Source organism: Nomascus leucogenys, chromosome 22a, assembly GCF_006542625.1.
Source record: "Nomascus leucogenys isolate Asia chromosome 22a, Asia_NLE_v1, whole genome shotgun sequence".
In the NCBI taxonomy this organism is placed as follows: domain Eukaryota; kingdom Metazoa; phylum Chordata; class Mammalia; order Primates; family Hylobatidae; genus Nomascus; species Nomascus leucogenys.
In genome coordinates this window covers 45,898,688-45,921,117 of record NC_044402.1, presented here as the reverse complement: position 1 = coordinate 45,921,117, position 22,430 = coordinate 45,898,688, and the positions used below count along the sequence as shown (strand labels likewise).

The following is a 22,430-nucleotide window of genomic DNA, read 5'->3' as shown; positions in this document are numbered from 1 at the left end:
TATCACCTTAAAAGCCAAAATTAAAAAAATATATATGTCTTAACAATTTTAATCAGAACTCATATGATGTGAACAGCATTTTTGTCATGAAAATATTTCTTCATTAGATTACAATCACTGCTTATATTCACTATACCTACAATCCTATGACCTGTTTACCTAGAAAGCTTCTAAAATACTTCTGAGAATACCTTATACTCCAAAGTGTTGGAAACAAGTGACATTCTTTACATCCAAATCTTTTTAATGGGTTATTTCTATAAATGATAATGCTAATTATCTCAAGAGAGGCAGTAACAACATAGTAGAAACATCTTTGAGCTAGACAGGAGACTTGACATTTCTCAGTAGTACTCAGCACTCAGGACATTTGTAATTATAGGGTCAGTGTCTGTCTTCCCACTGAAGTGGTTCTCAACCTTGGATGCACATTGGAATTACTGCACACCTTTAATAATAATGATGCCTGGGTGATACCCTAGAGATTCTTGTTTAATGAATTACAGAGTGGAGTCTGGAGATTAAGATTTTCAGAATTGAACAACTTAGCTTATTCTAATATGTCACTAAGAAAATTGTGCATTTGACTGCACATTCAATGACAGAAGGGACCTTATCTTCAATGAATAAATTGATATCTAGTGCAGAGTAGACTGTTGCTAAATATTGGATGAATGGATGGGTGGATGGATAAATGGATTGATGGATTGTATTGACAACTTTTCTTATCTTTATGGATCTTGGTTTTGTGTGTGTGTCTGTATTCATCACTCCCTGCCAGGTCAACTTCAATGTGTATGTATATATATTAAGAGGGTTGAGCTACATATCTCTTCCTTTTATTCAGATGACTTTCCTGAGAGCCCATCGTAATGGGTCTAGCTAGTGTTTGTTTTATCAAATGCAAGGGCCTTAATCATAGGAACTAGGAATATTTAAATATCCAATAAAAGCTATAATAGGTTTAATAATTTTTGCTGAATTAAATGCAAATTTTTATATTTTATAAAATCCTTTGTAGGAATGTTCTATTTTTATTCTTTTAAATGTAACCATGGATTCACATCCTATATCCTTAAAGATTTATTTGCCCTTGGGAAAGAATATAAAACATATTTTGTATCTGCAAAAAATGACACTTTTCAAAAATTGACAAATGGGATCTAATTAAACTTTAGAGCTTCTGACAGCAAAAGAAATTATCAACAAGAGTAGACAGACAACCTACAGAATGGGAGAAAATATTTGCAAACTATGTATCTGACAAAAGTCTAATAACCTATATCTATAAGGAACTTAAATTTACAAGAAAAAAGCAACTCTATTAAAAAGTATACAAAGGACATAAACAGACACTTCTCTAAGAAGGCATACATGTGGCTGACAAGCATATGAAAAAAAGGCTCAATATCACTAATCGTTAGAGAAATGCAAATCAAAATCATAATGAGATAGATCCCACACCAGTCAGAATGGCTATTAAAAAATCAAAAATAACATGCTGATGAGGTTGTGGAGAAAAGGGAATGCTTATACACTGCTGGTGGGATTATAAATTAGTTCCACCATTGTGGAAAGCAGCGTGGCAATTCCTGAAACATCTCAAAAGAGAGCTACCATATGACCCAGCAATCTCATTACTGGATATGTACCCAAAGGAATATAAATTGTTCTACTATAAAGACACATGCACATGTATGTTTATTGCAGCACTATTCACAATAGCAAAGACATGGAACCAACCCAAATGCCCATCAATAATAGACTGGATAAAGAAAATGTGGTACACCATGGAGTACTATGCAGCCATAAAAAAAGAATGAGATCATGTCCTTTGTGGGAACATGGATGGAGCTGGAGGCCATTATCCTTAGTAAACCAACGCAGGAACAAATACCACATTTTCTAACATATAAATAGGAGCTAAATGATGAGAACACATGGATACTGGGAGAGGAACAACAGACAGTGGGGCCTACTTGAAGATTGAGAGTGGGAGGAAGTGGAGGACCAGTAACCATGTACTAGGCTTAGTACCTGGGTAACAAAATAATCTCTACCACAAACCCCATGACACAAGTTTGCCTGTATAACAAACCTGCACATGTACCCCTGAACCTAAAATAAAAGTTTTTTTTTTTTTAATGATGGTCTTTGTTTCTGATAAATCCGAAATCTGTGGAAGATACTTTAGTTATCCAAATTATTTGGTGAGAATTTTGTCTAACAAAGTTATTTTTTATAAATCTTTTTCTTTGTCAATTAAATTAGGCTATTCCAGTGGGACTGCTGTCATGATACATTATGTGGGTGTTGTTTATATAAGGACTTTTGCTGTTTTTGTTTAGGAAACATTTATTTTAACTAATCCTTCCTCATTGTCACTACTGAGCAATTGGCAGTGTCAAGAGTCATAGAAGCATTAACATTTTATACACAATGAGCCACGTGTGTAGGCCACAGTAGTGATTTTATTACAATGAGAGTCAAGAAGACTTTGCTTTGGTGAAAGAATATTGGACAAAACTCAAATGTAAGTTGAAGGCAATCTAAAAATTCATTTAAAACTTGTTTTCCTTCTGAAGTCATCCTTCACAAGGCCCATGTCATGATGAAATTTTAGAGGGATTAAACTTGAGTAGGTCAACATTATATAATGAACAACACTATATTATAATCAAGTTCAATTGCAATTACTAAATGATCCAGGCCTGCTAGTTTGATACAAAGCTGCAGTAAGTTACCCTATATTTGAAAGGTCATTCTGGCATTCTAGCAGTTTGATGTGTACTAGTTAACGGATTGACCAAACGCTTTCAAACTTTTTCAGTTCATGATACCCTTAGTGTCTCAGTAATATTTTCATGGCAAAAGAGATATTTCACAGTTTTATTTATTATGCACTTAGGCCCTTAGTAACCACTTGAAAAAATATATGAATTAAAAGAAAAAATTATATTTAATTCAATTCTTAAATAGCCGCAATTAATTACTGGCTGGAGGTGTGAACCTGTTGGGCGCTACATGGTTTCTCAAACCGTAGAATCAGAATGGAAGCCACCCTCATTCCCTGTTCCAAGGTAATTCTTAAGGGGTACCTGGCGTGAACCCAGGAGGCGGAGCTTACAGTGAGCCAAGATCGTGCCACTGCACTCCAGCCTGGGTGACAGAGCGACACTCCATCTCAAAAAAATAAAATAAAATAAAATAAAATAAAATAAAATAAAATAAAATAAAAAATATATATATATGCCAGGCGCGGTGGCTCAGGCCTGTAATCCCAGCAATTTGGGAGGCCGAGGCTGGCGATCACAAGGTCAGGAGATCGAGACCATCCTGGCTGACATGGTGAAACCCCATCTCTACTAAAAATACAAAAAATTAGCCGAGCATGGTGGTGGGCGCCTGTAGTCCCAGCTACTCGGGAGGCTGAGGCAGGAGAATGGCGTGAACCCGGGAGGTGGAGCTTGCAGTGAGCCAAGATCATGCCACTGCACTCTAGCCTGGGTGACAGAGCAAGACTCCATCTCCAAATAAAAACTATATATATACGTATATATATATATATACACACACACACATATATACACACATATACATACATACATATATACACATATATACATATATACACATATATACACATATATATACACATATACACACATATACACATATATATACATATATACACATATATACATATATACACATATATATACACATATATACACTATATATATACACATATATACACATATATACATACATATATACACATATATTTATACATATATATATAATCTGAAGATCCATGTTGATTCCACTATTTTATGATGCAGTGACATTTATAAGGAAGTAGAAAAATTAAGTTAAATCTTTTTAATTATGATGAATATAGAAAGGGGATTTCTTGTTGAAACAAATAGGCTAAAAGAGCCTTGGTGTCAGCTATGCCTCTCTTAGAGAAAGGACTGTGACCCTGTCATCCTGTTGAATAATCTAGTGATATGCTTTAACAGCTATTGTTAAAATAGATTTTACCAAGGCAAGGACAACAGTTTGCTTATGAGCAATGAGAAGTATGTAGTCTTACAACAGTGCACCCTCTGGAAAGTGCTGCATGTATAATTAGTGAGGCCCTTCATAATTCATTTTTATTGTACAAATGCTGATTAAATGTATACCTTCTTCCACTCAAATGTAACGTGTCCCTTCCTCTATATATTTTATTAGGCTATGTGTATATCTCAAGCATAGATTAATTTGTTTTGTAAGATTTCAAAACATTCCTTTTTTAGCCCTGTAATGAATATAAAATGGATCCCTACTGCCTATCTTAGAGAATGCACGTTTCATAGAACTATTTAAAAAATAAATCCTTTTAAATTGCCCATCTGCTTAAGCTATGTTTGTGGAACATTAGGACTATGTCATGTCTTAGAAACATGTGTCATACTACTCTTTGAGGGCATTACAGCATTTTAAGGAATAAAATAATATTATTAAGAAGTATAATTTTTCCAAGAGATACCATAAGAATATTGCTAGAGATTTGACCTATTTGTGAAAAATCTTTGCATGATTATTAGCTTGCTAAAAATAAAATGAACTCTGCAAACGTGATCCAAGCTATTCTGTATGAAATTATGTGCTAGTTGCACAGTCCCCTGGGAGACCAGTGTGAGTCCAGATGCCTCTTTGCTGGTTTGTTTCATTTCTGGGGTTCATTTTCTAGAGGTTTTTATCATATTTTCAAAGTACAGAAGTCAGGCGTCTCAAATTCAAGTCTTGTCCCCTCCAAACTTTAAAAAATATATGACATTGATATAATTTGGCTGGATAATAACAAACTGAACAAATAAGGTATTTTCTTTCATTGAAGGTTGGTAATATTTTCCTCATTTAAAAATTTTTGGTTGGGCACCGTGGCTCACGCCTGTAATCTCAGCACTTTGGGAGGCCGAGGCGGATGGATCACCTGAGGTCAGGAGTTCGAGTCCAGATGGCCAACATGGTGAAACCGTCTCTACTAAAAATACAAAAATTAGCCCGGCATGGTAGTGCATGCCTATAATCCCAGCTACTCAGGAGGCTGAGGCAGGAGAATCTCTTGAACTCGGGAGGTGGAGGTTTCAGTGAACCAAGATCATCCCACTGGACTCCAGCCTGGGCGACAGAGCAAGACTCCATCTCAAAAAATAATTAAAAAAAAAATGAATTTTGTAAATTATGGGTCAGAATTCAAGCTAATGGAAACCTGTGGAAGAAAGAATTTTGCAGGCCTACCTGTGGAATCCATAATTCTTTCCAGAGGCAGCGATATTACAAAAAAAAAAGTGCGAGGATGTCCCCAAGCAGAAAACCGCCTTCATTGCAATGCTGACAGTATCTGGGTGTCCCAGGGTTCCTGGGGAGTGAGTGCAACTGATATCCCGGCTGTACTGCTACTGTGCTAAGTGGTTTTATATCCACTGAGAAGGACGTGTCAATAGGTGGCTGCTCAGGCCCCTAAAGAACGGATGGAGTGAGGTCTCTGTGAAGCCTCTGGGCCAGATCTCTGAGGAGTATCTGTGAGGGGCATCTCACCCACGACGAGGATGCTGCGTGGGAGGCCTCAGTGCCAGGCTCCTGGTGAGAACTCTGAGTGAGGTCTCTGTGGAGCCTCCGTGTGAGGTTTCTGCGTGAGTTCTGTGTGGGAAGTCTCTATGAAATCCGAGTCAGTTTCTGTGCGAGACCTGTGAGGCCACATGAGGTCTCTGTGGGAGGACTCCATGGGGCAGCGAGGGGGCCCCGTTGTCTCTTGTGAGGCCTTTGCAGAAGGTCTGTGTGTGAGGTATCTTCCAGAGGTCTCTGTGGGGTCTCTATGGGAAGTCCCTGTGTGAAATCTCCGTGCTGGGTCTCTGTGTGAGGCGCCACGGGACTATCTGAAGTCCCTGTGAGAGGACCCTGTGAAAGCCCCACAAAATCTCTGTGTGGAATGTTTGAGGGAATTCTCTGCGAGAGGTTTCTGGGCAATGAGTGTGGAGCAACCTGAGGCCTGTGTGTGAGGAATCTATTCAAGGTCTCTGTGGAGAGTGGGAGGTCTCCAGGCAAGGTCTCTCTGTGAGGAGGACTCTGAGAGAGGTCTCTGTGAGGCAGTGGGGGGTGCCGTGTGCCATTTCTGGGGCTGGAGGTTGCAGTGAGCTGCATGGGTCTCCTCATGAGGTCCCTGTTTTATGACTGTGTGAAGTCTCTGAGGTCTTTGTGGGGTCTCTGTGTGAGATCTCTCTGTGAGAACCAAGGAAGGTCTCTGACATTTGCGGGAGGTCTCTGTGGGACTGAGTGAGGTCTCTCAGTGTGGCCTCTGTGGGGTTCCCTGTGTGAGGACTCTGGGAATCTCTGTGTTAGGTCTCTGTGGGGCACCATGAGGTCTCTGAGAGCTCCGTGGGGTCTCTGTGGAGGCTGCATGTGGCTCTCTGTGGCAGTGAGAGGTCCCAGTATGCTCACTCTGTACAAGATGTCTCTGTGAGGTTCCTGCGGGAGGTCTCTGTGGGTCTCTCCATTGCTGGCCTCGCTGCATGTCATGGGAGGCTGAGCCGCAGAAGGGCTAAGGGCTTGTGGCTTCCTGTGTTCTTGCTGGTCTCTCAGCGTTGCCTGTGGCGCTTCTCTCGGCCTGAGCCGTGGGCTCCACGTCCAGCTCCTCCACATCCCAGGACCCGCCTCTTGGTTTCCTGAGGGAACCCAGCAGCAGCCAGGCATGGCCCATCCTCAGTGGTCAGGGTCCCAGCTCTGTGCCACACTCTCTTGAGCTCCCGGGGGACCGGGGCTGCTCTCCGCTCCAGGTCCCAGCTGCTCCTGCTGATCCTGGCTCCGCTGTCACCGCTGGGCCCACCTTGGAGGCTGCTTCAGTTATCCGGGTCCCAGACAGGACCTGGCCCCTGGAGAAGCCACAGGCTGGGGACTGTGCCCACTGCCCCCTGCACCCCTGGTGCCGGCCAGTCCCACATGTTGGGGGCAGGGCCATTTCCATTGTCATCTAGATCAGTGGCACTGCCTGGCACAGGCCTCTCCACCATTGAAATGAGGCCCCCAGAACTGGGCCTCTTGCACGCCTGTATGTGGCACAAGGCAGAGAAAACTCCCTCTAGAGACCTGGCTCCTCCTGTCCCTGATTTGTGGAGACCTCCTGCTTTCCCATATGGACAGGGCCCAGAGAGGGGAAAGCTGTGTGGAAAGCAGACGGAGACAGCAGGGACGGCTCCTGCCCTGCCCACACCCTGCCCATTCTGGACAGGTCACTTCCAGCTCCCTTGTGTGTTCAAATCCTGCCTGCCTGCATCTTCCCCTGCTGGTCTCTGGGGCAAGCAAGGACGTCAGGAGCCAGGGGAGATTTGCTGTGTGACCCCAGCTCAGCTGCTGGGCCCTTGTAAGTCACCACCTCTCCCCAGGGAGCAGTCCTGGGGCTACGTGTATATTAAAGGTCACGAGACTCCGACTCATGCCTGGGGTTCTCTAGTCCTTGCTTTTTCACCTACCGTCAACACATCCTTTAAAAAATTCAATAGGTGGGCCAGGCACCATAGCTCATGCCTGTAATCCTAGCTCTTTGGGAGGCCGAGGCCGGTAGATCACCTGAGGCCAGGAGTTCGAGACCAGCCTGGCCAACATAGCAAAGCCCCGTCTCTACTAAAAATATAAAAATTAGTCAGGCATGGTGGTGGGTGACTATCATCTCAGCCACTTGGGAGGCTGAGGCAGAAGAATGGCTCGAACCCAGAGGCCGGAGTTTGCAGTGAGCCGAGATTGCACTACTTCACTCCAGCCTCGGCAAAAGAGCAAAACTCTGTCTCAAAAAAAAAAAAAAAAAGTTCAATAGATTATTATGTGCAAGCTTATCAAAGATGTTAAGAAATTCATCTTCCTTATTCACTTTGCCTTCTCACTAATATGGCCCTCTGTGTTGGGGGTAAATGTGGTTTTTCTAGGTCTGTGATCTGGGAGCTGGAGCAGGGATGGACCCTGGGGTGGGGCCAGGATGAGACACTAGGCCCCCAGGCCTGTCTGAGGGGTTGGAATGTCAGAGTCTCCTGGGTCGCCGCACCACTTATGGCTCCCTCACACACACACCACTTCACCTCCTTTTCAGTTCTCTGTCTGCATCCTACAGAGTCCCACGATCAGAAGCCTCTGCACACACAGGCATACCCTACTGCATTCACCCAGAACTACTCTGAAGCTGAGAGACACGTAGGTGAGATAGACAAAGGCCGGTAACCCAGGAGCAGGGCCATTCACTCATCTGGGGCAGGGGATTTCACGGCCCTCAGCAGCCTCCATGGCACCCCCGGGCTCCAGACCCCACCTACACATGCACAGAGCTGGAAGGTCTGTCCCCACTGCCATTCCAGAGTGCGAGAAATGGAGAGACAGTGGGATGGGGACTCCGTGCTTCATATGTTGGCTGAGCTAAGAGGGCCCATCTCCATCCCAGCCTTTGTCAGGGAGAGTAGGGGCTTCCCAGGGCAGACATTACCTATTCTCCACCAGGATACCCAGGGTCAAGACTTCTCCCACTTCTGAACTCAGAGCCCAGCACTCTGCCACCTAAACTTCCACTATTTTGTGACACATGAAGCTACTGGGCTGTGGCACTTCCTGGAGCCTGCATGGAGATGTTCAGCCCTGTGACATCTCTGCAAACCTTCTCCCTACAGCTGCATAAAGTTTGAGGTAGACAGTAGTAGTGGAAAGATGGGTTGAACCTTATTTCAGAGTGGGATCTTCATAGGTTTTTCTCATCTTGTTTTTAGAATTTTTGGTTGTTTGTGTAAAGACAGTATTACGGAACCCTAAGGTTCAGTGAAGGAACTCAGGGTGAAGGTGGGCTTACAGCACCACTGTCAGCATCCCTCCATGTCCTGTCGCTTCCAGAAACCAAGCTCACACCAAGCACGGCACAAATAAAAGCCATCACCCTCTTATGAATAAAAAACCATATATATTGTGGAATATTAAATGTTCTGCATGTACTAACATGAGAAAAAATATTTTTTCTCTACAGTGAATTTTTTCTTAGGGATTTGTTTTTCTCTAGGGAAGGCTAAAAAAGAATTTGTGACTGACCAAATCAGATACCTTCCCAAAGAAGACAGTGCCTTGGACAATGGTGATGGTGGCTGGAAGCACTGGGTGTCTTTGGCCGGTGCTGAGGGGGACTGACTGGGGATACAGCTTTCTTGGGGAACAAGAGTTGGGGATGTCGCAGGCCTCATTGTTCATTGTTGCACCGGACAGTTTTCAAGGGCTGCTGATCTCTGATTTGCCTCTCTCTGTTGGGACAACCCTGGCTCTTGAGAGTGGCTTGTTGACTGCTGGCTGCATAGCTCAGTATTCTGCCGTGTTGTGAGTAGAAGAGTTGCCTGTGGTTGCAGGGAACCCCACAGACGGGGGCTTGAAACTCCTGTTTGTGCTGATTTACCTTCGAGGTGTGGCGCGCATGGCAAAGTGACATTTTCTTCTCCAGTTTGTGTCCAACTGCTGTCATGAGCTCCTGAGCTTCAGCACTGCTGCTGTACACACGTGATCTCTTTTTTACTGTTTTTTGACTCTCAGCAGTGACTGGTGCTGGCTTACTTTTTTTCTTTGAAAAAGCCCACTGAAAAAATTTCTTGATGTTTTCTCCAAAGTGGCTTACTGAAGGAGGCTGTTTCTTGGATGGCAGTAGCTGGATGCCTTCATCCTGATGGGTGTCTTCTGTTTTCCTGACTGGGGTAACTTGAGGAGTCCTCAATCCTTCAAGCCCCTCTTCATGTTTTTCTAAGTTTTCATGTTTTTCTAAGCCCTCGTAGGGCTTCCTAGAGTTCTCACTCTTGTGAGTAGAGGGAAACATCGCGCTTTGGCTCTCACATGAGCCTTGACAGTTTGGGTTCTTGACTCCTTGTGCCCCAGGTTGCTCCTTCTGGCTGCCGTGAAGTCACGTAGCTCCAGGGAAGCCCCCATGTTCCCAGTAGGCATGCTCTGGAGATGGCCCTGGGGCACCTGAGAAGCCAAATTCTCTGAAGGATGGGGCAGAACAGATGCTTGCCCATCTGGAAGGAGCACAACAGCGGCAGAAACTTGAGGCTGGGTCTCTGACTTCATGGCCATTCCAGGCTCAAATTCACTAACAACCTCCTCCCTAAGGCACAGCTTTCTTGGATCTTGGGAGACAGACACTGTAGGGAGTAGAGAGCTTTTGCTGGTCCCTGGAGCCTCAAAACCACGCACATCCTCACTTGTGGCTTGGAGGTTTGCCAGCATACAGGTTCCCAAGGGGACTCTGGGTTGTGGCACTGCCTGCCTGGTCTCTCCAGCCTTTGAAGATTGGGCTCCTAAGCTCCTGCTCTGCTGGGTGCTGCCTGTGAGGCTGTATGTGAGGGGCTTAGATGGCCACCTGCCCTCCTGTCCAGCTGAAGGAGCCTTCAAGGGCCCATGACCATTCCAAGATGGCATCCCTCGTGGGACCATCGGGAACTGCTCACATGCAGGTGAGGAGGCCAGAAGACTCTCTGGCATGTGAACAGATGCTTTGGTCAGCACCTGCTTTCTCAGACTTGCCATTGGTGGCTTTCTAAGGGACGTGGCCACCTCAACTTTTGAGCCAGCCCCAGATTCACAGGTGGCTGAGGAGGGACCGGCAAGCTGTGTAAGGGACAAGGATGAAACCTTTTCCAGTTTAAAGCACCGAATGGGCTTGAGGACCGTGAGGGGTAGACCCCACCTGTGTTTGGCCCGTAACCTCACAATGTGGGCTCCCAGCACCTGCTGAGCACACGGCTCGAGGAAGGAAAGCACCTGGGCTGTGTTCACACAGGCTTTCCCACTTTCCGGGGCTGCTAGATTGCTGGTTTTCACGTGGGTGTTGGGCACGGGAAAAGCCTGGTTGGCATCAAGCCAGGATCGATGCACAGTCATGGGGACCAAGCCCTCGTTGGTCTGGCTCAACCTCCTGCTCATGTGGGCTTTCAGGAGGTTTTCTACACGATTCCTCTCTGTGCATCTTAGTAAATCACTTCCCGAGTCACTCCTCAAGGGCTTCCTCAAGATCCTTTCCGACTCCTCAGAGGTGGCCCCCAGAACCTTCCCTGGGAAGCTTTCCATGCCCCTGGATAGATTTTGCGGGGTCTGCCCCAGAATTTGCCCTAGATGTGGGCACAGGTCCTTCTTTAGCTGGAACTTCACCTTCTGTGCCTCCTTGCTGCTTTCGCCTGTGGACATGGAGGACTGCCAGGGCCCGGGTTTGTCCTTGGCCTGACTTGTCCCTGGCGATTCGTCCCCAAGCTGCATCAGATCTGGAGACTCTTGGATCCTTCCCAGGTTGCCCCGGTGTTGGATGATCCACTTTTTAATGTGTTGCTCCGGTTGTCTCTGGAGTTCAGGACTGACTGGAAAGTTCTCAGGCAGAATGGATGTCAAGCTTTCCTGGGGAAGGTTAGGAGTGGAGACACTACGGATGTCCTGAGATTTTTGGACCCTAGAGGGTAAAGCTAACCCACCTTCTAGTTGTTTCCTCAACAAAGGCCATTCAGGGTGCTGAGTTTCAGGTAGGGAGAGAGCTTGCACTTTGTTCTGTGATGCAGGGCAAGCTACTCCAGTGTTCTTAATCAGGGATGGAAAAGCAGGAGATAGGACTGGGAAAGAGGATTGAAGATGGGCCTGAGCCTCGGCCTGAGCCATAGGTGTGGGCCGGAATTGGGGTGTGGATGAAATAAAGGGTTGGGACTTGGGCCCCAGATGGGACAGGGGCTGGGCCTGGAAAAGCAGTGGGGACAGTGTAGTATCCCTTTGAACTGGGCAGACATTGGACATTTCATTGAACAAGAAAGGAGGAGACTGTAAAGTATAAGACCTGTCAGTTACCCAGGCATTAGCCACCAGGGACTCGCTGTGCAGAGAGGGGAGGCCCCAGAAAAGCTGGCTATAATGCTTCCGAAAACTCTCCTGCAATAGCCTAGGATCTGAGAGCTTCTGAGGACTGGGCAGCTGTTTCGAGTTCTCTCCCATGTTCCAGAATGGTTTTGGGGTTGTGGTGTCCTGCTCAGCATCCAATTTCACTAAATTCCCCAAAGAATTTAAGTGCTTTTCTGGGGTCATTTGGTCTGTAAATGATCCATCATTTTCTTTTTCTTTCCAAATGTTGACCTTGGCTCTTTCTGTGACTTGTATCCCCATGGCATGCTGGCCATCAGAGCTGAGCAAAAACGGGCTACCAGCTTCCATCTGACAGGTCTCTGGTGGGTGGCGGGAAAGATGATCTTTCTGGACTGATGAATTGAAGGTGCACCAGGTTCTGGTAGTCTCCTGCCACCAGGAGGAGGCAGAAACAGGACTGACTGAGCTGTCAAGGCCTGCGATGGCTGGGACAGAAGCTGCCAAATCTCCATGTGGAGACAAGCTTTGAGGGAGGGTGCCCAGTGGAAGTGCCCCCTCAGGGGATGGAGTTATTAGTGTGGAGCCCCGCAGCGGGGGAGCAGGGAAGCCTTTCAGAGGAGGCGGAGAGCAGGCCAGAGGATCAGGCGTGTGTGGTGGGTGAGGGAAAAGCGCAGGTGGCTCGGGTGAGGGCTGTTCTAGGGGAAGGGAAGGTTCTGGTGGCTGGGAGGCACTTAGGGAGGAGACTGAAGTGGTCCTTGGGCCTGGTGATGGGGTGGAGGCCCGATCCTGAGGATGCTTGGCTCGAGGATCCGGGGAAGCTACCGGGGAGAGAATGGGAGCAGCATCTTCCATAGGCTCATGAGAGGACCGGGAGGCTCCATCAGGTGCTCTTCTGCCCACCTCACCTGGGAGGTCTGGACCGGAGAGCTGAGAAAGGCCACCTTTGTCAAGGTGTGGCTCCAGGAGGCTGCAGGAGACAGGAGGCATGAGCTGCAGCCAGGAGCAGGTGGGGCCGAAGAGCAGAGTGGGCGCTCGGGCCACAGCCCCTCCACCACCCCACACCCTGAGTTCCCGATTCTCCTGCTACCCCTCGCCCCAGGGTTTTACTCCCATCCTCTGTCCCCCAGGTCTCCCCATCCCAGGTCAGCTCCAGGCTGCCTATGGCCCTGGGGTCGCATCCCAGCCCTGGTAGGAAGGATGCAGGGAAGGGGAAGTGCCTCACCTCTGCAGGTGTGAAAGCAGGTCCCAAGTCTCCTCCAGGCCTCTCGGGCACTCTCTACAAGCTGGAAATCAGGAGACCGGGTTAGGGCAGTGAGGGAGGGGCCTGGGATCTCACAGGAGGCTGAGTGGCTGTTTCTTCAGGGAAGACCATGGGGAATTAGACCCTGGAACCCACATATCTGTGTCCAAAGCCACATGGCCCAACGGTAATAGCAAGGCATGGAGGGCGGGGCTTTGTCATTCACAAAGGGCTTCCACACATGGACCCCCCACCCCCACAGTCCTCACAACTGCCCTGTGGGGAGAAAGGACTGGGGTGGTCTCAAAGAGCTATCAGCCTTAGCAGAGTTGAACAGCTGTTCCCAGGGAGCAGGAGGCCCCCTCACCCCCCTCCGCATCCAGGCAGGCATTGGTCTCCCCAGGACACACACACTGCCCCCTGCTGAGTAATGCCCAGTCCCTGGCCCACCATGGCTTCATTCCGGCATGGAATCTGAGAAAGACCCGGGGTTCTGATTTCCTTCCTAGGAGCCCCCACCTCAGGCTTCTTCAACTGACTTCTTCAGAGTCAGTTCCCTCTGGGACAGACGAGATCAAATTAACTCTACTGTGCCCTGGCAGAGCCTTACCTCTTAGACTGTGGTTTTTCATCCTGCCTCTGGGCCTCCCCCTCCACCGTACGGGACACTGGGAGACACGATGACGTGGGGAGACAAGATGACGCTGGGAGACAAGAAACGGCGAGGAGCTAGGACCGGCTCTCCCTCTCCGCCCCCAGCCCAGCCACAGCACGCTGCACTCATGAACCCCATGGCTGTCTCAGTCTTGCTCAGGGAGCTCTGTGTGCTTCCTCCCACTCATGTTTAAATGGATGACAAACTCCTTTTCTTCTTAGAAAAACAGGAAGAGGGGGCCGGGCGCTGTGGCTCGTGCCTGTAATCCGAGCCCTTTGGGAGGCCGAGGCGGGTGGATCACCTGAGGTCAGGAGTTTGAGACCAGCCTGGGCATGGTGAGACCCCATCTCTACTACAAATACAAAAATTAGCCAGGCGTGGTGGCGGGCACCTGTAATCCCAGCTACTCAGGAGACTAAGACAGGAGAATAGCTTGAACTCGGGAAGCAGAGGTTGCAGTGAGCCAATATCTCTCCATTTCACTGCAGCCTGCAAGACAGAGCGAGACTCCATCTCAAAAAATAAAATAAAATAAAATAAATAAAGTAAAAATAGCACACACACACACAGGGATTTTCAATATGAGGTCCACCACGGACGCCGTCAGTCCCTGTTCCTCCTCTCCAGGAACAACCAGGCTCAGGCCCGCAGGCACTGCTGAGCTGTCAGGTAGGATTCTGCTTCCCAGGAGACCAGAGGAGATGTCAGGCCCCGGTGGGAGGCCCTCGGGGACCCAGCACAGGCCCCAGATCACCCCACACAGAGGAGGGTGGGCCCCGAGCCACCTGCCCCAGAAAGTGGCTGATGAGCCAGGGCTCAGGGCCTGGTCTCCGACAGGGACCTCCCCAGTCTCATGACCGGTCCTGGGGCTGAGTCCAGGGGTTTGATTTTGCCTTGATGCCTCCTGCGCTCCCCCACAGATGGACTGAGAGCTTGGGATGGAAATCCCAGTACACGATCTACCCCTACCAACCCTTGGCTGCCCTGCCTCTCCCTGGAAGCATGATGTTCTGGTGTCTTCTGAGACTTCCCATTGCAGAAGTCTCTCCGCTGGATTTGGAAAAGTGGAACTAATAATAAAAAGAAAGGAGAGAATCAAGCTCTGTGGGTTTGAACTGAGGGCTCCTTACCTTTCTCTTCCCAGGCGATGGTGAGGGGGGGTCGTCACAACGGAGGTAAGAGAAGTAGGGGAGTAATAGGAAGAATAACCCCAGGGCAAACACCAAGGTGAGGAGGATATCCAACACCCATGGTGTGGGGCTGGGGGCGTTCAGCGATGAGGCGCTAAGTAATTTTAAAGGAAAGGGAAGATTCTCCATGTGAATAGGCGCTTTGCTTTCAAGCAACTGAGCTCTGGGCATCCCAGTGGAGAGTAGGGGCTGGGGCCCAGGCCTGTGTCACAGAGCTGGGGCCTTGACATCACAAAGGGCTCCTTTGTTGGGGAGGGGCAGTGGGAGGGGGAGGGGTGGTGGGGGGGGCAGAGGGCGGGGAGGTGCAGAGGGAGGGGGAGGGGCAGGAGGAGTGGGAGGCCAAAGCACAGCCCCTCTCCACCCCTCAAGCCGGGGATCCCCCCACCCTCCCACCTTCCACATCCCTCCTTCCCACTAAGTTTTGTCAGTGATAGAACTCAGCCAATTTTCTATTCTTTCTCCCTGGGACATAGATATTACCTGGTTCCTTTTATCTATTGGAGACGGTGGCTTGAAGTTACATATTTTATAGCCCTTGAAAATCTGAAGTTCTGAAATTTTGGCTATGTACCAGGGATTTTTATTCTCAGAATCTCGTTCGTCCTCAACTCCAGCTTTCCCACACGATGTTTTTGTCTTGTATCAATACAGAGACAAAATGTAAATTTCTTTTACTCTTATTTAGTTTTGCAAATTTTGAATAGTAAGTTTTAAAAAATTATTTCTATCTCACTTTCAATCAAAGGGACCTACGCACATACAATTAAGTTTTTTTTATCTTTTAAAATTTTATGTACTTATGTATTCATTTTATTTTAAGTTTCAGGATACATGTGAAGGACATGCAGTTTTCTCACATAGGCAAATATGTACCATGGTGGTTTGCTGCACCTATCAACCCATCACTTAGGTATTAAACCCAGCACGCATTAGTTATTTTTCCTGAAGCTCTCTCTACCACTGGCCCTCCCCTGACAGGTGCCAGGGTGTGTTTTTCCCCTCCCTCTGTCCATATGTTCTCATTGTTCAGCTCCCACTTGTAAGTGAGAACACGTGGTATTTCGTTTTCTGTTCCTGTGTTAGTTTGCTGAGGATAATGGCTTCCAGCTTCATCCATGTGCCTGCAAAGGACTTGATCTCATTCCTTTTTATGGCTGCATAGTATTCCATGGTGTATATGTACCACATTTTATTTATCCAGTCTATCATTGGTGGGCATTTGGGTTGATTCCATGTCTTTGCTATTGGGAACAGTGCTGCAATGAACGTACACATGCATGTATCTTTGTAATAGAATGATTTATATTCCTTTGGATATACAGTAATGGTATATCTGCCACAGCCTCTCTACTGCACTGTGGGGAATTCTGCCCAGCGCAAACCACTCAGTCTCCCTAGCACTGGAAGGGGAAAACCACCGACTAGACCCGCAGTAATGGCGGTCACTCCTCCCCCCAGGAACTTGGTCTTCTTAGGCAGACTCCAGGATGCCGTGCTGGCCAGTGGGGATTCCATGCCAATGGGTCTTAGCTTGTGGGGTTCCGTGGGAGTGGGTCTGCTTGGCTCCCTGGCTTCAGGCCCCTTCTCATGGGAGTTGATGGATCTCCTGCTTCACTGGATTTCTGCAAGCCACCAGAGTATGCAAAAACTCCTACAGCTCAGTACCTGCCCAAGTGGCTGCCGACTGGAGCCCCTGCTATGGGTCTGCACAGCTTTGTGCAGACCCGGCCTATACTTGGGACCCAAGGCCCTGGTGGTGTAGGCTCACAAGGGGATTACCTGATCTGGGGTTTGCAAAAATCTGTGGGAAAAGCATAGTTCCCTGGGCGGGTAGCACAATCCCTCACTGCTTCCCTTGGCTGGAGGAGGGAGGTCCCTTTGCCCTGTGCAGCTCTTGGGTGAACTGTCGCCCAACTCTGCTTTGCCTTGCTCTCCATGGGTCACACCAACTGCCTAGTCAGTCCCAATGAGGGAATATGGACACCTCAGTTAGAAATGCAGAATTCACTGGCTGCAGAATTCACTGGCTGTTTATGTTTGTCTCAGTGGGAGCTGCAGAGTAGAGCTGTTTCTCCTCAACCAGCTTGGCCCCTCCCCCAATTAAAATAATTAATATTTAAAATTTGTAATTCTAATTATGAAAGAATTATAGGTAGTTAAATCTTCAAGTGGTATTTCTGTAAATGTATGGCATTTACAGTTCTGGACTTGGTAATGCTTAAAGTGCACGATAACTTATGGGACTGCTATATAGGCATACCTCAGAGACACTGTGAGTTTGGTTTCAGGCCACTGTGGAGATGAGCTCTTTAGGGCAGTGCCCAATGGAAGTGCCACTGAGTCATGGTGAGATGGAGTCAGAGTGCAGTCCAGCAGTGGGGGAGCAATGAAGGCTTTTGGAGGAGGTGGAGGGCAGGCCAGACAATGGGGGGGTGTATGATGGGTGAGGGGAAAACACGTGGCTTGGCTGAAGGGCGTTCTAGGGGAAGGGAAGATTCTGGTGGCCAGTTCTGCAATAAAACAAATATGGTAATAAAGCAAATCACACAGAAGTTTTGGTTTCTAAGTGCATATAAAAGCTAGGTGTATACTATACTGTAGTCTGTTAAGTGGGCAATAGCATTATGTCTAAAAAAGTCAATGTACATACCTTAGTCAAAAATTATTTTGCTGTTTGAAAATGCTGTCAATCATCTGAGCCTTCAACATCATAGTCTTTTTGCTGGTCGGTGGCCTTGCCTCAGTGTTGTGGCTGCTGACTGATCATGGTGGGAGCTGCTGGAGGTGAGGTGGCTGTGGCAATTTCTTAAGATAAGACAACAATTAAGTTTGCTGCATCAATTGACTATTTCTTTCAAGATTCCTCTGTAGCATGCAATGCTGTTTGATAGCATTTTACCCACAGTAGAGCTTCCTTCAAATCGGAGACAATCCTCTCAAACCCTGCCACGGCTTTATCCACTAAGTTGATGCAATTTTCTAAATACTCTGTTGTCATTTCAACAAGGTTCACAGCATCTACACCTGGAGTAGCTTCCATCTCAAGAAACCACTTTCTTTGCTCATCCAAGTTCTCATTTGTTAAAATTTTATCATGAGATTTCAGCAATTCAGCCACATCTTAAGTTCTCTTCACATCTTTTAATCTTAGTTCTCTTGCTATTTCCACCATATCTGCAGTTACTTCTTGCACGGAAGTCTTGAACCCTCAAAGTCATCTGTGAGGATTGGAATCAACTTCTTCCAAATTTCTTTTAATGTTGATATTTTGGCCTCCTCCCATGAATCACAAATGTTCTTAATTTTAACCTCCTCCCATGAATTGCAAATGCTTCTAGAATGGTGAATCCTTTCTAGAAGGTTTTCAACTTACTTTGCCCAGATCTATCGAAGGAACGACTATACATGGTGGCTACAGTCTTATAAAATGTATTTCTCAGATAATCAGCCTTGAAAGTCTAAATTACTCATTGATCCATGGGCTGCAGAATGGATGTTGTATTAGCAGGCATGCAAACAGCTTTAACTTTCTTGTAGTTCTCCATCAGAGCTCTTGGATGACCAGGTAAATTGTCAATGAACAATAATATTTTGAAAGAGATCTTTTTTTAAAGCAGTAGTTCTCAGGTGTGAGCTTAAAATATTCACGTGGTAAACACATGTGCTGTCATTCAGGCTTTGTGCCATTTATGGAGCACAGGCAGCGTAGATGTAGCATAGTTCTTAAGGGCCCTAGAATTTTCAGAATGGTAGATGAGCTTTGGCTTCAGCTTAAGCCCCTAACAAAAGAGTCATCCTGTTCTTTGAAGCTTTGAAGCCAGGCATTTATTTTGCTACCTGGCTGTGAAAGTCCTGGATGACATCTTCTTCCAATATAAGGCTGTTTTATCTGCAGTAAAAACCTTTGTTTAGTGCAGCTACCTTTGTTGCTTATCTTAGCTGATCTTATGGATGACTCGCTGCAGCTTCTACATCAGCACTTGCTGCTTTTCCTTGCTGTTTTATCTTATGGAGAAGACTTCTTTCCTTAAATCTCATGAACCAATCTCTGCTAGCTTCAAACTTTTTTTCTGTAGCTTCCCAACCTCTCTCAGCCTTCAGAGAATTAAGGAGAGTTAGGGCCTTGCTCTCAATTAGGGTTTGGCTTAAGGAAATGTTGTGGTTGGTTTGATCTTCTATCCAAACCACTCAAACCTTCTCCATATCAGCGATAAGTCTGTTTCACTTTCACACCACTCATGTGTTCATTGGAGTAATACTTTTAATTTCCTTCAAGAACTTTTTCTTTTCATGCACAGTTTGGCTAACTGTTAGGTGCAGGAATCCCAGCTTTCGGCCTGTCTCAGCTTTTAACATGCCTTCCTCACTCACCTTAATCATTTCTCACTTTTGATTTAAAATAAGAGATGTGTGACTCTTACTTTCACTTGAACACATAGAGGCCTTTGTAGAGTTATTAATTGGCCTAATTTCAGTATTACTGTGTCTCAGAAAACAGGGAGACCTGAGGAGACGGGGAGATGGAGGAAGGGCAGATTGATGGAACCATTCGAGCACACATGTGTATCAATTAGGCTCACTGTCTTTTGGAGCATGGTTTGTGATGCCCCAAAACAATGACAATAGTAATATCAATGATCACTGATCACAGATCACCATAACATAATAATAACAAAACATTTGAAATATTGCAAGAATTACAAAAATGTAACACAGAGATACAAAATAAGCACATGCTACCAGAAAAGTGGCACTGGTAGACTTGCTTGATGCAGGGTTGCCATAAACCTTCAGCCTGTAAAACCCCCCCTAACACATTTTATGAAGCCAGCATCGTCCTGATACCAAAGCCTGGCAGAGACATAACCAAAAAAGAGAATTTCAGACCAATATCCTTGATGAACATTGATTCAAAAATCCTCAATAAAATACTAGCAAACCGAATCCAGCAGCATATCAAAAAGCTTATCCACCATAATCAAGTGGGCTTCATCCCTGGGATGCAAGGCTGGTTCAACATACACAAATCAATAAATGTAATCCAGCATATAAACAGAACCAAAGACAAAAACCACATGATTATCTCAATAGATGCAGAAAAGGCCTTTGACAAAATTCAACAACCCTTCATGCTAAAAACTCTCAATAAATTAGGTATTGATGGGACGTATCTCAAAATAATAAGAGCTATCTATGACAAACCCACAGCCAATATCATACTGAATGGGCAAAAACTGGAAGCATTCACTCTGAAAACTGGCACAAGACAGGGATGCCCTCTCTCACCGCTCCTATTCAACATAGTGCTGGAAGTTCTGGCCAGAGCAATCAGGCAGGAGAAGGAAATAAAGGGTATTCAATTAGGAAAAGAGGAAGTCAAATTGTCCCTGTTTGCAGATGACATGATTGTATATCTAGAAAACCCCATTGTCTCAGCCCAAAATCTCCTTAAGCTGATTAGCAACTTCAGCAAAGTCTCAGGATACAAAATCAGTGTACAAAAATCACAAGCATTCTTGTACACCAATAACAGACAAACAGAGAGTGAAACCATGAGTGAACTCCCATTCACAATTGCTTCAAAGAGAATAAAATACCTAGGAATCCAACTTACAAGGGATGTGAAGGACCTCTTCAAGGAGAACTACAAACCACTGCTCAATGAAATAAAAGAGGATACAACAAATGAAGAACATTCCATGCTCATGGGTTGGAAGAATCAATATCGTGAAAATGGCCATACTGCCCAAGGTAATTTATAGATTCAATGCCATCCCCATCAAGCTACCAATGACTTTCTTCACAGAATTGGAAAAAACTACTTTAAAGTTCATATGGAACCAAAAAAGAGCCCGCATCGCCAAGTCAATCCTAAGCCAAAAGAACAAAGCTGGAGGCATCATGCTACCTGACTTTAAACTATACTACAAGGCTACAGTAACCAAAACAGCATGGTACTGGTACCACAACAGAGACATAGATCAATGAAACAGAACAGAGCCCTCAGAAATGATGCTGCATATCTACAACTATCTGATCTTTGACAAACCTGACGAAAACAAGAAATGGGGAAAGGATTCCCTATTTAATAAATGGTGCTGGGAAAACTGGCTAGCCATATGTAGAAAGCTGAAACTGGATCCCTTCCTTACACCTTATACAAAAATTAATTCAAGATGGATTAAAGACTTAAATGTTAGACCTAAAGCCATTAAAATCCTACAAGAAAACCTAGGCAATACCATTCAGGACATAGGTGTGGGCAAGGACTTCATGTCTAAAACACCAAAAGCAATGGCAACAAAAGCCAAAATTGACAAATGGGATCTAATTAAAGTAAAGAGCTTCTGCACAGCAAAAGAAACTACTATCAGAGTGAACAGGCAGCCTACAGAATGGGAGAAAATTTTTGCAACCTACTCATCTGACAAAGGGCTAATATCCAGAATCTACAATGAACTCAAACAAATTTACAAGAAAAAAACAAACAGCCCCATCAAAAATTGGGCAAAGGACATGAACAGACACTTCTCAAAAGAAGACACTTATGCAGCCAGAAAACACCTGAAGAAATGCTCATCATCACTGGCCATCAGAGAAATGCAAATCAAAACCACAGTGAGATACCATCTCACACCAGTTAGAATGGCCATCATTAAAAAATCAGGAAACAACAGGTGCTGGAGAGAATGTGGAGAAATAGGAACACTTTGACACTGTTGGTGGGACTGTAAACTAGCTCAACCATTGTGGAAGTCAGTGTGGCAATTCCTCAGGGATCTAGAACTAGAAATACCATTTGACCCAGCCATCCCATTACTGGGTATATACCCAAAGGATTATAAATCATGCTGCTATAAAGACACATGCACACGTATGTTTATTGCGGCACTATTCACAATAGCAAGGAGTTGGAACCGACCCAAATGTCCAACAACAATAGACTGGATTAAGAAAATGTGGCACATATACACCATGGAATACTATGCAGCCATAAAAAACGATGAGTTCGTCTCCTTTGTAGGGACATGGATGAAACTGGAAAACATCACTCTCAGTAAACTATCGCAAGGACAAAAAACCAAACACCACATGTTCTCACTCATAGGTGGGAATTGAACAATGAGAACTCATGGACACAGGAAGGGGAACATCACACTCTGGGGACTGTTGTGGGGTGGGGGGAGGGGGGAGGGACAGCATTAGGAGATATACCTAATGCTAAATGACGAGTTAATGGGTGCAGGAAATCAACATGGCACATGGATACATATGTAACAAACCTGCACATTGTGCACATGTACCCTAAAACCTAAAGTATAATAATAAAAAAAAAACAAAAAAACCCCTGCAATATCCGAGAAGCATAATAAAGGGAAGTGCAATAAAACAAGGTAAGCTTGTATATGTATGCATGCACACACCAATACACATCTACCTATCCACACACAAA

General features: G+C 45.9%; 1 protein-coding gene and 1 pseudogene across 2 annotated transcripts in view; one reads left to right on the top strand and one right to left on the bottom strand.

Annotated features, from left to right (window-relative positions):
* Positions 1–22,430, top strand: part of LINGO2 (leucine rich repeat and Ig domain containing 2) — a 1,366,613-nt gene that overhangs the window by 909,916 nt on the left and 434,267 nt on the right. The gene's annotated exons all lie outside the window — the stretch shown is intronic.
* On the bottom strand, positions 9,110–15,148 carry LOC100606640 (annotated as a pseudogene).